At 43.0% G+C, this 16,958-nt stretch overlaps 1 protein-coding gene across 6 annotated transcripts in view; it reads left to right on the plus strand.

Moving 5' to 3' along the window:
- The window catches only part of LOC141088995 (glucocorticoid receptor-like), a 70,624-nt gene that overhangs the window by 5,659 nt on the left and 48,007 nt on the right, over positions 1 to 16,958 (plus strand). The window lies entirely within an intron of this gene.

A 16,958-nucleotide genomic window follows, 5' to 3' on the forward strand; every position in this document is an offset into this window, starting at 1 on the left:
CAAATTGTGTCCTGTGATACAGCTTTGTATTATCTGACCCGTGCAGCCTTCCAAGCGGTGATGGAGTTAACGGCTAGTTGTTACCAGGTAAACTTCCAGTGTTTGTGTTCCGAGGAACAAATTGGTGTCGCTTGGTTTAATTTCACAATTCGTTAATATTACACAGGGGAGATTGCATATAAAACGCGCAGCCGGTTGTTTGTTTTCCCCGGCTGCTTCTTTTATGAGTGTTTTGGCAGAATACACTTTGTGCGTTGACTCTGCATTTTGCAAGGGCTCAACCTTTGTTTATATTTCTCTTTTTTTTTTTTTTTCCTCTGCCTTTCCACACTTGAAAAGATCTGTATGGTACCGATCGGTGACTTTGAGTGTAAATTTGTGCTGACGAATAGTTAGACTGGCTTACGTAGCTGTGAACTTGCTGCAGTGTTTGTTTTCCCAACACGTAAGTAGTGTTTATTAGAGCAGTAGTGGCGCACCTCTTCTGTAGACACCCCAACATGGTGACCTTCTGGAAAGTATTAATCCATTCTCTCAAACTTTTAATTTTCAAACTTTCTCAATTTTTTGTTTTTCTTGCAGCTCTGCACAGTGATGCCTCATGCAGTTGTCAGTCAGCTCTGATTGGATAATACTATTTGGGGGTTCGTGCCTGCGCACTGATGGCCGTGTTATCAATGTTTCTTAAGATTCTCAGTGTTACTGCTTGATTTATGAGCAATACTATATAATGGACAGGTCTGTAAGGGTGACCTCTCATATTTAATGCAAAAGGTTTATTAACCTCTGTGTAGATTTTTAAGATTCCTCCATCTGTATTGTGCAGATAAACTCCTTTAATTGAGGATTTTGGCAGTAGTGTAAATCCCATCTCTATAGAACCATGGGAGTGCCCAGGAATCCCTCGAAGTTGATGCATGAATGGATGAAAATAGAACTTGTTCCACTTTTCAGATTCTGCTTGATCACTGCTCTTTTGTAAGTTACGGCGTCCTCTAAGTGATCCTTTAAGGTGCCTGACAGAAGTTGTATCTCTCGAGTGTTGTGCATAGTGTTTCAGCAACGTCAGAGCTTTCTGTTCTTCCAGCGCATCAGACGGGTTGCAAATAATCTTAATTCAGTCTCCTGCTGTTTGGATCTCATTTTCAGATGTATGGATGGAAACGAATTAAGACTAAGCTTGTTTGGTAGGATGCTGCGGTCATTTGTTATCTAACAATTATTTGTGTTGGGTGAGTGACGAACTGGACCACATCACATTGGAAGTCTCTTATGCGTTAGAGCTGATACAGAAAAATGTAGATTAAAGGATTCCTGTCACCAGTTTTTTGGCCTATCAACTAAAAATATCATAGAGCGTGAGCTATACATTCCCCAACTACTTGTGAAACCCCCTGACTCCCCATGAATTCCCCATAAAAACGTTTTATATTGCTCGCGCGCGGTATGGTAATATCCTCGGTCCGATGGGCGTTGGTTCTGGTCCCTCTCTCCACCCCAAATCGGCGTGCTGTACGCATTCTGTTGTATGAATAGCGTTGTTCGCGCACAGGTCCCGCGCGTGCGCATTCAAATTGCCTCCCGCGCGTATGCAGTTTGCTTTGCCCAACTGCAGGCAAAGCCGAAAAGCATTAGTTTGCATATGCTGGAAGTACTATGTCCCGGAAGTATTTTGCTGTATACCGGCACATGTGCACTAATGCTTTTCGGCTTTGCACGCAGTTGGGCAAAGCATACTGCGCATGCGCGGGAGGCAATTTGAATGCGCACGCACGGGACCTGTAAGCAAACAACGCAACTCGCAGAAAGGAATGCGTACCGCACGACGATTTGGGGTGGCGAGAGGGACCAGAACCAACGCCCATCAGACCGGACCAAGGATATTTACATACAGCGCGGGAGCAATATAAAAGGTTTTTATGGGGAATTCATTGGGGAGTCGGGGTTTCACAAGTAGTTGGGGATTGTATAGCTCACATTCTATTAGATGATATTTTTAGTTGATAGGCCAAAAACTGGTGACAGGTTCCCTTTAATTCTTTATAGTGGACTAAATTAATGATGTGACGAACCATTCAGCATCTCACTGATTACTTAATTAAAATTTATAGAAATCCAGTCATTGAGAAACGTAAAGGGTTCAATATGAAGTGTATTACAGCTTTACAATTTCCCAACTCTTGTGTCTAACGTTTTGCCTCTTGTACCACCACTGTTCTCGCCAAGACCCCCAGATTGTGTATGATCGGAATAGTATGCCTGTAGAAGTAAATATTTCTAGCCCATAATGTATGTGACTTGGCACCAAGCTTGTGGATTCTGAATACTACCAAAAGCTTGTTTGCCCCTAAAATGATTGCGGGGCTTTAGGCAATCACTAGTCGCCCCAAACTGCTTGTGAGCTCAATTGTTAATGTGGACAGGTCGCAATAATCATCTTTCTGGCTGACCTTTAATGAAGCGGACACTTCTCCAGTAAAGTGTATTTTTGGCACAGGCTGGCTGGTGTTTAGATAAAATGTACAGTTATAGATGCAGCAGCCATTCTAGAATAACCATTTTCTGCATGTGGCTTGGCATCTTTGGGGTCCTCTCGTGTGTCAGATCATGTGAATTACATTATTCCCAGTGTAACTCCTTCCATGGACTGAGAATTTCCTGTCTTGTGTAAGACTGCGCACACATTGTACCATCATTACTGATGTGTAACCTCAGTGCAGGGAATATACAGAGAAATGCCTTCTGAGCTATTTGCCCAATGCTGCTGACATGCTTTCCTCCAGTGCTGGTTATCTGGATTTTATCAGCTTCGGGTGGGATTTGTAGAGAAGTATCACGGTGCTGGAGGCACGTACTCCAGGCTGACATACCTTGGACTGCTGTTTTCTGGTAACGTGGCAGTAGGCTTTCTTATTAATCTGATCCCATAAGTCAACCATGCTACAGACTATTACTCTGTGTAATGTGATAATGGAGTCTGAGAAACATGTCTTGTCGCCCAGCATTCCCACGCAGTAAAAGCTAAGCTGGTTTTGCCTTGCGCTTCAAAAACGCAACCTATGAGGATAGCGTAAGCTATAGGCAAAATCAACATGAGTGACTAGTTTATTTCTAGACTTCCTGACAGGTTTCAAGCAGAGGACATCTAAAAAGGCACAAAGCTTAGGTTATTGATGACGCCCACCAGTGAATTAAAATGAGGTGGTGCTGTGCTACAAGCGATTACTAGTGTTCTAAGGACCCTCGGCATTCGTGACGTTTACCGACTTTTTTGCACCATATTAACAAAATGGTGCCTGCAATTAAAAAAAAAAATATATATATTATCTATTTTTTTTTTTTTTCATATATTCTTTCTCTGTTCCTTCTCCCGTTTTTGTGACTTTAGTGCAAAAAGTTCCACATTTTGCAGACTTTGGGTGGGGGGATTGTCGTAATAGAAATCATCAATCTAAAACATCTGGAAGGCCATAAATGATGTGAACATAATAACTAAACCACCTAAAAGCCAAGTGGTTTGGCTTTGTGATTTGACAAACTGTCACACATGCAATGATGAGTCGGGCCGAAGGTGTCTTGTGTTTTTTGGAGGGTTGCTGTCGCAGTGATGTCATTACAACATGATATTCAATGATGTTCACTCATACTGAGATATGGAGTATGAAGGCTGAGTGACAAAGCAATGAAACCATCTATTTAGATCTCCTTACACAAGTTCAGTAGTCTTCCTCTGTCAAAACCGTATGAGGTCATCAGCACCAATACACTTTAAAGGGAACCTGTCACTTGATTCATGCTGCCAAAACCACACGTCTCATGAATGAGCCTGGCTGCAGCACGATTGCAGCCGGTTATGTTTTTCTCGGAAACACTCTGGCATTTCATGGAAAATTCCAGTTTGGAGATTTGGCTGGGGACCAAGGGCAGAGAGGAGTCAGGACTGCCCCAACCAGCTCTTCCCTGCACCACTAGAGGAGATTGACAGGGCTATCCCATTAGTGTATGTATGGGAGAGCCTCCTTGTCAATTGCCTGAAGTGGTACGAGGAGAGGCCACCTGGATCTTTACACTAGGCTTACCATTTTCTCACTCTAGGGATAATCATACTGCTTGTGGTTTGGGAAGCATAAGTCACAGGCTCACTTTAACTTAACTCAAAAGCTTAAGCCTGGCTGCTAACATGCACATACTGAGTAGTAAAGGGGCCTGGATAAGACTTGGATTCTAAAGGGCCTGTCATACTAAGCGATATCGCTAGCAATATCGCTATAACGTCACTGGTTTTGTGACGTAGCAGCGATATTGCTAGCGATATCGCTATGTCTGATACTTACCTCCGACCGGCTCCCCCGCTGATTATCGCTGCTCGCACGAGAACGTCCTGGACCGTTTCTCGTCGTTAGCTTCCTGTGGCGCCGACAAGCGATGTGTGGACGCGGGCGGGAGGACGTCAGGGTCGCCTCGTCTGACAGGTAAGTAGCGACCCCGACCCCTGCTGCATCGCTGGTGACATCTGCCTGTGTTTCAGCTCACTAGCGACCACTTAGCGATGCACCAGCAATCCCGAAGTGTGACAGCACCTTTACTATGCAACTGCAAGTTGTACGCGGTAACACATCTGACTCTTGGGGCTAGATTTCTCTTGTCTCTAGATATTCATGGCTACTATTCTTGTAAAGTGTTGCAATCTCCTATGTGTTAATATGAAGATACTACATATCTGTGATGCTTTCTTCCTGTTACTTATTAGGAAATCTTGAAATTCATAGGAAATGGCATAATTTCAACATTCAGAAAATCCTATGAGTATGAAACAATAATCTGGAGGTTTAGGAGTGGACAGGTGCCTGCAGGTAAATGGCCTTTAAATCATGTGACTATATTGAGAAAATTACGTTCCAGCCCCCTGATGACTGAGCAGCTGTAGGGAGAACAGACCGGCCACTACAGCGGGCACACTGCGATCACTGGCTGCTTCTCAAGGTGTCGGAGAAGTGATTCCAACTACTCGCAGTACGGTGACCACCGACAGTAACAGCCCCCTGCACCACCCTGATGACTGTAAGGGAGCAGCTGCTGGAATATGGCTTGCTGTTCTCCATTACCCCTTCACCTTGAGACTTTGCATTTTCGTTTTTTCCTCCTTCCCAGAGCCATAACTTTTTTTTTTTTTTTTTTTTTATGAACAGCCTGATAAACTATAATGGGTATATGTTGAAACAGTGAAAAACATGGCTAGAATACATGCCTGCAACATGTATGTCGGAATGAGGCCTTACATTCCCAGGTACAATGTGCTTGTATTGGATTACTCCACTGGTTTCTTTGTTTATTAGGAGAAAGGAGGTGATTTCAGGTTACTCTACAGATCACTCCATTTCGAGGGCTGCTTTGTTGCCCACTGACTATACAAATCTTGTTCAGAATGGGTGTAGCCTTTAAGAAACTTAAAAAAAAAAGTATCCATCACAGCAGGTGCTTGTTTTATTACAACATGATCCCTTGCTAAATGTTTTATAAATAATGGCAAAACATTAATTATATAATGTGGCGAGACTGGTTGTCCTGGTTTTGGCTGCTCAGAAAAATGTTCATTGTTTTGCAACCTAGAATTGCAAAAAATGAAATGCAAGCCTGCACCGAACTATTAGACGACCTTTTGTCATCTTCCCCGACAAGCGGGCTCTGATGATCTCCTTTTTGCAGACCTTTTAATAACCCAAGAGCAGACAGGATTACCTTGTGGTCCCTCCTAGCTGGCTCAGAGTAGCAGTGTGACGTTGTTATCCTGCTCGCAGTATGCAGCCTCTAAATAGAAATGAGTATCATTGTTTGGATTGCCATTCTTCCAGCAATGAACTGCAATCCAGTGCACAAATCCACGACTTCCATCACCTAGGGAAAGATGCCCGACTGATGCTCTGGAACTCCAATTGTCATATTACACTGAGCCAGCCAGAATACAGTGTGGGCTGCCTTCACGTGTAGAAGGCTCTAGGATGCCAAAGTCTTAGTCTGGGCTACTGTGAAGTGGCTTCGGTATGGCTGAGGCTGTCTGGTCCAAAGTTAACAAGGCAGCCTTTAATACAGCAGACACCTGAACAAATTGGTCACAAGCAGGCTCACACTTCATGGAAAACATAGTGTTGATGACCTCGCAGAAATGGACAGACTTTTGTGTGACCATGTAAGCCCCTAATGTTTGACCCCAGTATGATTTGCTTTCCTGTTTGTCCCAAGTTGAATGCTGCTTTGTGGGGAGGTTGTATCCCAACTTCATAAATGTTGTTACACATATGATTTCCAGATGAATCAATGTTGCTTTGCATACTTATAACACGTTGGCGTTACCATTTCTTTGGAAATTGTGATGTTACATGTAGGTTATGCAGACAATGTATATAACTAACGTGCAGCGTGTTTCAGTACCTCCATAATTAAATCAATGGCTTATCTGTCAGGTTCACATCTGTAAAACAGGTCTCTGCAAAGATGTTTCTTCAGCATTGGCTGGGTGTTAGTAATATAGGCCCTGTGTTTTAAAATACTTACCAGTCACAAACTTTTGTTCTCAGCGCCGCACCATTTCTCCTGTCCACCATGTGACCAAAGTTGTGACCTGCTGGATCACTCTGGTGCTGACGGGCTGGAAGTCACTTTCCAATGTAAGTCTGAGTTATGTTGAGTGATATTAGTATTATCAGTGACTGCTAGCTAGTCAGAGCTGCGATCACAAGATGGTAGAGAAGGTTCAGAACAGCACTGGAAGCGGTAAATTGCTACCAGTAAGGGGTTTTTTTTTTTTGTTTTTTTGTTTTTCCTTCCTCCTACCCTATGATCCTCTGAAGCATATCCTCCAATGACGAGTTTTATCAGTAAACTGAATTTTTGTAGGTCGCATACAAGCTCTCCAAGGTTGAAGAGCAAATTTCTTTAGTAAAATAATTTGGTACACACCTTGCTTGCTTCTGTCATGCCAGTCCTGCAACTGATCCAACTCTACTTCAGCTCTGCTAGTCATGTAGAACTCTTGCAGGTAAAATACTTCTCATTTTACAGTTGGAAGTGTCTGTCTTGTAACACCGTGTTTCAATTGGACTCTAAAGACTTGCCCATGTAAATATAGATTTGAGAATCGGTGTTGTACAATGCTTGTGAAACACAACTTATAGAGGATTCTCCATGGGAACAGAATGTGTAACTCGTGCCCTGAAATGCTCTCAGTCACATTACAATTGTGTGTTTTCATGGGGCTTTACTAAGCATCATGTTTTGGTTTTGGGTTTTTTTTGTCTTGCAATTTGGAGGAATCAGAAACCAAGTAATGTGGGTGATCTGACAAGCCTTAGTGGGAATTATTTAGCAATAATCAAACTGCTATGGCCTTGGAAAGGCCGTACATGAAACATTGATATAGTAATGTGTACTAGGCCCTTCTAGCATCAAGGATACATGTTCAATAAAGGTCCTTCTGAAATGAACCCTAACTTAGAAACCATGCAATAAAAAGACAACACAGTAGTAAATATGGGCCTTTATCTGATTATAAATGTGAATTATACAAGCAATTGCCAACCTGCCAAAACTTCTTTAAAGAACAACTCCTTTAAGAAATTGCCTGCCGGTCTTTCATATAAAACTGTCCATCCTCAGCCAGTGACAGTCTGGCTTTTATAAAACTACAACGCTGGGCATGCGCTGATGGCCAAGTTATGATCTTCACATTTTGGGAAGCCCCACACTGAAGACCTGACATGTGGTCGGTGTCACCGTAAAACAGCTGTTGTATGCTGGTTTAGTGAGCAGATGACTGGCCTGGCAGATCAGGTGAAGGCACATCTTATTTGCCTTGGTCACTGCCAATCAAAAGTAACCACCAATATCAGACGTCCTCCTTGAGCCATCTATACATTAGTTTGTCCAGGCTGATTGCTCTATTATGGGATGGGACTGCGTCCTCATGGAAATTGTAGGTTTGTGGTGTTGGGTTTTGATCCCACCAAGGACAACATCCTCAAGGAGTTTGTATGTTCTCCCCCTGGAGGAACTCCACGAAAACATGTTGCCCGGTTTGTTCCCACACACCGGAGATATTCTGATAGGAAATTAAGATTGTGAATCCCAATGGGGACAGATGACTGTAAAGTGCTGTGGAATGAATGGCGCTATATAAGCACTGCTTGTGCCCTATATGTAGAATATGTAATTTTTATAAACCGAATCTGTTTGTACCCTGCAGTAAATGTTAGGTGTATGCGTGCATATTGATGGGAGTAAAGCATGCTGTAATGAGTGCTTGAGAATAGTGTAGATGGTGGGAAATGTAAAGTGTTCATATACCTATTGGAGTCTGCCCTCCCAATGAAGGACTGTAAAGCGCGGCCTTTTGCTGACACTGGCTAACAGTGGACAATCCATTTTAGGCAGGACTGTGGCGTCGGTAAGCCAAACCTCCGACTCCCCAGCCCTGATCTTTAGATGTTGAATGGCAGCCTGTATTTCCATAAAGTTGTGCCACATCGGGTATAGGAGTTAAAGAAAAGACTAAGAGTAACCATTGTTTTAATTTTTTTTTTTTCATAAATCAATCGTACATGTGAAAATAAGCAATCTGTTATCTTACCAGTGAAAAAGGCTTTTCCTCTGCCAGAATTGGTCATCAAAATTCTCTGAATTGTGGCAGTAAAAGGTGCATTCAGTGAAGACGGACCGTCCCACTAAGTGGAAAGGAAATGGTAGCAGCTGCTGCTGATAAGGTTCTATGTAGATGGGAGGAGCTAGAGGCAGAGCTCCTCCCCCTCCCAGTTGTATCAGTTGTAGTCGCCATCTCCTATCTAGATGGGAGGGGGAGGAGCTCTGCCTCTAGCTCCTCCCATCTACGTAGAATCTTATCGGCAGCAGCCTCCATCTCCTCTCTCAGTAGTGGGACAGTCTTCACTGTATACATGTTTTACTGCCACAATTGAGAGAATTTTGATAATGACCAATTCTGGCAGAGGAAAAGCTGTATTCTCTAAGTGGTTACAAAAGTTGCATATTTTTAGGTGTATCTAGTGATTTATGAAATAAAAACTAAAACTGTACTTTGACAAATTTTTGGCTTGTGTGGAAGGTATATGTTGGAAGTAATGAAGATGTGTCCATCCCAGACTGTACTGATATATTGTAAAGTGAAAAATGACTTTTATAAAATATTATCTTTGCTGTGCTGCTGCACTGACTGTATAGCAAATCTGACTAGGTAAACCATCCATCGCCGACAAGTCTCTTGGTGACACCGGGCTGCTTGTACCGGAAGGCTTCCTGATCACTGCATGGAAGGAGATCGTGTCCCATCTTCCAGCTACAATTCCTGCCTCCATTACTGTTAGCGCGCGCCTCTGGCCTTATAAAAATCAGCAATATACTAATATTGGGTGTGGTCCTCACACGTGTATCTGTGGGAAATGGTGAGCTTTGCACGCCACGGTGATGCAGACATGGCAATTAGAAGGAGAAATGAATACTGGTTTGACAGCGCCCTGTGCCAAGAGAGATGCTTCCTGATCTGGAACACTGAATGTATTCTCTAGAATTGTTTACCATAATTATGGGTAGACGTGGGCCTAAGCACGGTCTCCAGGATTCCCTAGATTCACAGGGGGTTACTGGAGATGACGGATTCAAGCTGGTAGGCAGTGAGCCACAAGTCTCAGTGGTGGTTGTCACCTGGGGAGACTGGTCAGCAAGCAGGACCAATCTCGATAATGTTACCTTTATCTATTGTACTTGCATAGCACCTCTTAATTCCAGAGCTTTATGTGTCACTGTCCCCATTGGGACTCACAATCTGAACTTCTTATCACTTTGATATGTGGCAGAAACCTAGGCAAATCTCAGGTGGCCATATAAACTCCATGCAGGCCCTGAAGGAAGCTACAGTCTCCTTTATGCACCTGCCAAATGTGATGTTTTGCTGTTGCCCCCCCCCCCCCTCATTGGTTTGAGAAGAACTTGTGCAGGTGGAACCACAGTGGCAAGACTGATAAATATTGGCGATAACGGCTTTCTTTAACCTGTGGAATACACCTGTAAGAATGCAGATTAGCCACATTATTTGTCTGCTGTGACCCTGGTACATGGGCAGAAATGCACAATTGAAATTCCTCTTAAGAGAATAGCTGTCCGAAGATTGCCATAGAGACGGCACATAAAGAATGCTGAAGGGGCTTATGGAAGATTTACAACTTTCTTGCATGTCGCAGACTCAGACCTTTCCTCGTATCAAAACTTGATGTATTGCATTTATGATTGAGCTACACATCCATTTCCAAAATGAGAGCCTCCGATTTTTAGTGTTTTATTGCCGTTAAGTCACTTCTTTTAAGAACTTTATATATATATATATATATATATATATATATATATATATATATATATATATATATATATTATAGATAGATATATATTATAAATTGTTTTTTTGTTTTTTTTTTTTAATATACAAGCAGTGTCATCCTGTTATTGTAAACAAAGTGATTAAGTTGTTTCTCATGCTTCTCCTCGCACTAGGAAGTGGAGATGAGCATATTAGTTCTCAGAACCCTAGTCTGATGGCTGGGTCAGTAGTCTGCCACTGGATGGGGTCCCTGTGAACTGCCTGAGTGGGCTCACGTGTCACAACAGCAGGGGAACCTCAGGACTGCGAGTGCCGACACCTCTGGGGCGCGTTGGCACATGAGTTACAAGGCTTTATGGCGGCCAGGCGTGGGGTATGAGAAGGGATTGTCTTAGTAGTGAACAACCCCTTTAGCTGCACCTTTCACAGCTAATGTTTTAAGCAGTAAATTCCTATTCCTGACTGGTGACCGAACTCATTGTCCTGAGCCAAGGTGGTAATTGATCACTGTAATTAAACCCTTGTCGCACTGTCAGAATGACTTGACACCTTCTAATCCAGGTGACCTTGAGATGGATGATTACAGTCCTAAGAGGCCAAAACGAGAAGAATGGGGTGTGTAAATGCCGAAGGTCTACATGTCAACGTTGAACGGATATGTAAACTAATGGGATGTGTTGTTGTTTTCATTTATTCTCCAACTTTTAAGCACAAAGTTATATGTTCTAAAAAAAAAAAAAAAAAAAAAAAGTGCAAAAAGTTTGCACATTGCATGTTGTCACTGAGACTGGAGTGCATTTTGCAAAATTCGGTGACCAGTCTCAATTGATGAAAATACCAGAACTATACTTGTAAGTTTTCTGTAGAATATTGTGAAAATGCCTAATGGCTTGGAAAGATTTGGGTGCAGTGTAAGTCTATGTGCCCACGCTGCGGATTGGTCTGTGGATTTGTATCTGCGGAACAGCAGGTAAAACTGCAGGTAAAATGACCTGCGGATTGGCCTGCAGTTAAAAATCCGCAGAATGTAAATCACATAGACTTACATGCTACTGTACACTGTCTGCAGAACTGCTGCAGATCCGCAGCGGCCAAAACCGCAGCGTGTGCACAACCGCAGATAATCCGCAGGTCTTTTGACCTGCGGTTTTTGCAAAATCCGTGCGGATTAATCCGCAGCGTCTGCACACACCCTTACTGTTCGGGCACGGACTTCACCAGGAAGTCCGAGTTACTGTTCGGCTACCTGAACACCAGGTGTTTGTCACGCTGTCATGTGCATAGCAGCGCGACAAGCACCGCTTCTGATCGGCAGGGAGGTAAGAGCCAGGGTTAGACAGCAGGAGCGCTCAGCTGTGATTGAAGGTATAAAGCTTACCTCCAGTCACTGGTGTCAGCTGATGGGACTACTGCTCCCATCATCTGACACATGCGGCCTTTTAATTACAGTATGTCACGGAAGTCACGACAGTGAAGCCCAGCTGACAACGGAGCCTCACTAACCGGAGGTACCGTACCTCTGTCGCCACCGGCCTCTGAGGCTGCGCTCGCAGCACTCTAGTCAGTGGTTTTCAGCCTGGACGGATGTGAAACCCCCCCACCCCCAGCTGTGTTTAGTCTGGCTGGTTAGCAGTTATACAGGAAAACCCACGCCAATTATTTTTATTTTTTTTTTTAATTTACAGTGCAGAAATGGCTAATGAATACTCCCATCCGCTGCTCCTACTCTGTACTCTGTAATTAGCGGTAGCAGGTGTTGGATGTTGGGATCCGTAGTCCCATCAGCTGACACCAGTGACCTGAAGTAAGCTTTATACCTACGATCACAGCTGAGCGCTTCCGCTGCCTTTTGACAGCGTGGGAACTGTGGCTCTGACCAGCGGGGATGATTCCCCCCCCACCGATCAGAAGCGGTGTTTGCTGTGCTGACATGCACGTTACAGCTCAGCAAATACTGGATGTTCGCCCCCCCCCCATTCAAGTGAAATGGGGTCTGGGTATTGTTCTGGTACCCAAACTTTTTGTAACTATGGTCTGACTGGAATTTGCCAAAACACATCCAATGGAAAGAGTCCGATTGGTCTAAGGTGTTGTGGTTGGATGAATTCAAGTTCATTCTGTTTGGTAGTGATAAGCACTATATATACCGTGCAATTGGAAAACTTGATGTAACGTACCAAACGCCTACAGTGAAACATGGTGGTGTTAATGTCATAATTTGGGGCTGCTTTTGTGCATCTTCCATGGGCCCTCTGCATAGAATTGATGTATGAATGCTACCATGTACAAGAATAAACTGGAGAATGTAATGCTGCCACATGGTCAAACCAAAGTAGGCAGGGGCTGGAAACTCCAGCAAGACCATGGTCCTAAGCACATTTCCAATTTAGTTAAAAATTGGCTCTGCCATTGCAACAGGCAAACATCTTTCTTTGCCAACCAATCACTTGGCTTAAATCCTATGGAGGGAGAACCTTTGGAATGAGTTGGGACCCATACCCATAACAATAAAGATGACAGCCTGACCTCGGGATGTCTTGTTTGTTGTGATCAATAAATAGTATGTGCAAAACTTTTGGCAGTCAGTTTTCTTTAATTAAATTACCATACCTATATTCTAAGCATTTTGGTTAAAATATAAGGTCTTACATAATGACAACTTCATGCACTTTTAATTCATCACCAGGAAAATGGCATCACAACAACCAGAGAGAAGTATTCACACACCATAAAATAAATGCAGAACTTTGGGTCGCTTCTGTGAAGTTTCTGATTCTTCATAGGTCAATGTTTGAGAGAATAAGATTGATTTAGAACTACCAACAAATAGCTGTAACCCCTGCTACCAGAGGCTTTAATCTAGTAAGGTTACTAGGTTTATCTACTTACAATGTGATTAGGCAAATTGCTTTCCAGATTGCTAAGTTTAGATGAATGGCTTTTAAAGATCCATCAACTGGCTGTCTCTTGATGCCTTGCAGACTATTTAACAGTAAGTAAAGGTTTGAAAAATTCTGGAGCCAGGTAGCCAACACACCTAGTAACTTATTGTTTGACATTCCTATTACATTTACCTTAAGGTAATGAGTGCAGCATTATTTTATTTATTTTTTTTTTTTCAAACTTTGTCTTAAAAATCAGCAAAAGTGAACATGGATAAGGCCGAATAAAATGAACCTAGCTCCTAAAATAATTAAGCTGGTTTCTATAGCTGAGGAAAGATATCTCTTTGTGCCGTTTTAGCCAGTAGATGGAAAAATATTTAGAATTGAGAATTTAGAATTGAGTGGTTGATGCCATTTAAAAAAGGTAACACTTTGCAAGCTTTCGAGTCTACTCATGTCTCCAAAAGGCTAGACTAATACGAAATCTGAAGAATCGCATGTTTATGCACAGCAATAATGCCGTAGATAAGACGAATGACATGAAGCAGAACTATCATTATGGGAGAGGGGGTGAACTGTTGTGGCCATAAATAATGGAACAGTTCATAGATAAGGAGTGTGAAAGTTTTATTATCCTCTGATTGCAGTCTGGTTCTGTGTTGTGATGCCCCCACAAGGTCGGAGGAGCAAATTCTTTAGTTGATTTCAAAAGACATTAAATCCATGCAACACATTCATTCCTGCACCGAGTGTCAAAGGTTGTCATAAGCTTATACTCCCAGACTCTTCTCTCTCTCTGAGATTTGAATTTACCTTTTAATATAAGGTAACTTCAAATCTCAGAGAGACAGAAGAGTCTGGAAGTATAAACTTATGACAACCTTTGACACACTCAGTTCTGGAATAAATGTCACATGGATTTATGTCTTTTTACATCAATTAAGGAATTTGCTCCTCAGACATTGTGGGGGCATCACAACACAGTACCAGACCCCAATCAGAGGATAATAAAGCTTTCACACTCCTCATCTATGAACTATTCCAATATTTATGGCCACAACTGTTTATCCCTCTCCCATAATAACTCTGCTTCATGTCACTTGTCTTATCTACTGCATTATTGCAGTGCATAAACATGTGATTCTTCAGATGTTGTATTAGTCTAGCCTGATGAAGAGACCTGCATAGTCTCGAAAGCTTGCAATGTGTTACCATCTTTTCAGTTAGCCATTAAAATTTTTCTCAGAAAAATCTGAACCAACAAGCACCTTCTTGGTATGAAATATTTGGTGCGCTCATCATGATGTAAATTGCAGGTGGTGAGCGTTTCACTGTCGTCAGTTAATCGTGCTTTCTTGGAAGCGGCTCCTTTCATTGCAGGCCTGGGCTTTCGGCACTTACAAAAGAACACACAGGGAAACGTCTCTGCACTAATTGCGAACATGAAGGAGGTAAAAGGGATTATTTTCTGGAGTGTGGGTGTAAACTGTAGTGACATAACTTGAAATATGTTATATAAAATGTGTTTATTGGTCTGATTTTTCTTTGCAGTTATGTTTGGTAACTACAAGGAATAGTTCGTTTTTGAACACTTTAATGCAGGTTTAACAGATCCCATTGGCACGTTCTGCAAAAAATCTGCATGTGGGGCTAGGTATATTTATGGGTGTACATTTTGGCACTTTATACAGTGTTATCAAAACGGGCCAATGTTTTGTTTCAAAATTACTCTGACTTCATTAATTTTGTATGTTTTATTAAATGATAGTGTTAACACTCCCAACCTGACAGCCTGGAATTCACTCATTTTAGGCATTCATACTTCTCTGAACAGTTTGTGCCCACTTGGAACAGCTGGATTAGCTGTAAAATAGTGTGATCTTGTTCTATCTTCCTTCTTCTATAGTAAACCTGCTTCTCATACACGAAGACCCAGAGTCGTCATATTGTGTATTTCATTTTTTTTCTCCCCCTCCCCCCAATTTTAACAATCAAAAGTATTTTGCACCTAAGAAGTTAACATGTGGACTTGTTTATCAGATATATATTTAACTGGGGGCATATACTTCTCCTTGCTGTATGACTTGCCCGGTTATAAGCTGGCAGAACTCCCCACCAGAGAGTGTAGTCTGGCGATGAGTCACATTGTTTTGAACAGACAAGTGATTTATCTCCTGAGGGGCTGTACAGCAGAGCTGATAATGTTATGAGGTGTTGAAAGTAATTGTAATGTGATATAGCTAAACTCAGCTGTACTACCCCTCCCTGCACAGGGACCTCATTTGAAATGTTATATTTGTGCTGATCGCCTGCATAATTTTAAAGTGCTGGGAGATTAGAGCTATTACACACCAAGAAACCCAGAAGTATATACCCACTTGGACGTAAAGGGACCCTGTCAGCAGGATTGTGCTCAGTAACCTACAGAGAGTGTCAGGTCGGCGCCATTATACTGATTACAATGATGCCTGGTGATGAAATCAGTCTTGTGGTTGATGTTCAAGCTTTATTTTCAGTTTTGAGTTAATGATATGCTCGTGCTCCAGGGCGGTCTGTGGTGCTCTGCTTAGGTATTCATCAATATGGCTTCTAACAGGTCACTAATCCCTCAGTGGCCTGCCCCCTAGTTTACATAATTAATGTTGGATCACTTTCCGCAGGCACCTGCACTGCAGCATGATCGCATCTATAAAATGTATTTTTAATTTTTTTTTTTTGGATGGTATACATTCATAAAAAAATCGCTCTGAAAATGGCTCCGGCCATGCCTGCACAGTAGCAGCTATTGGCGATCTGATAGCTGCTACTGCACATGTGCCATCTTGCTAGAGGGAAAAAGTCTCCTCCAAGATGGCGCCACCAGCACATCTGTCAGATCACCAGTAGCTGCTACTGCACAGGTGTCTGCCTACAGAAGGTGTGTTTTTATTTTTTTAAATTTTTTTTTTTTTTCATATGCCGTATTTTCCGGCGTATAAGATGACTTTTTAACCCCCTAAAATCCGTCAAAAAGTCGGGGGTCGTCTTATACGCCGGTATCTCCTTATACAGCAGTTGTGGCGCAGTCTGTGGTCGGCGGTCGCCTTATACGGTGGTTGTGGAGGGTTGGCGGTTGCCTTATATGGCGGTTGTGGAAGGGTCAGCGCATATGGTGGGATGGGAGCGGCAAGGGGGCACCTTACCGGGGAAAAGAGCTGCTGGTGTCCCGGGTATGGCGAGAGCAGCGCTGTGCCCCGAAGACACGCCTCTTTCATCTGTCTCGCCCTTGTACCTTCTCTGTCACTTGGATTGTGCACATGCGCGCCTGCACCGCTTCAGTCCTCAGGAGCAAGTGAGGCAGAGAAACAAGGGTGGGCCAGATGGATAAAAGAGGCGTGGTTTTCTTGGCAGAGCGCTGGAAGTACAAGGGATGCACTCTGTCTTGGGGAGGGGGCTTGGCAGGATGGAGCGCAGACGGGTGTTTTTCTAGACATGGCGCTCTCTGGAGGTACCAGTAATAGGTACAGGGGATGTGCTCTGCTTGGGCACTGAGGGTTTGGACAGGCAGGGAGAGCTGACCAATCCAAGCAGGATTTATACAACAGCCGGCCAATCAGTGGTAAGGTACATTGCTGGATACCAGTACATCACCAGTATCTGTACCTGTTCACCAGTACATACAGTACAATACAAATGTCCAGCAGTCTAAACCCCAT

This window comes from Dendrobates tinctorius, unplaced genomic scaffold (assembly GCF_039654945.1).
Source record: "Dendrobates tinctorius isolate UK_male_01 unplaced genomic scaffold, ASM3965494v1 ptg000043l, whole genome shotgun sequence".
NCBI classification, from domain to species: Eukaryota; Metazoa; Chordata; class Amphibia; order Anura; family Dendrobatidae; genus Dendrobates; species Dendrobates tinctorius.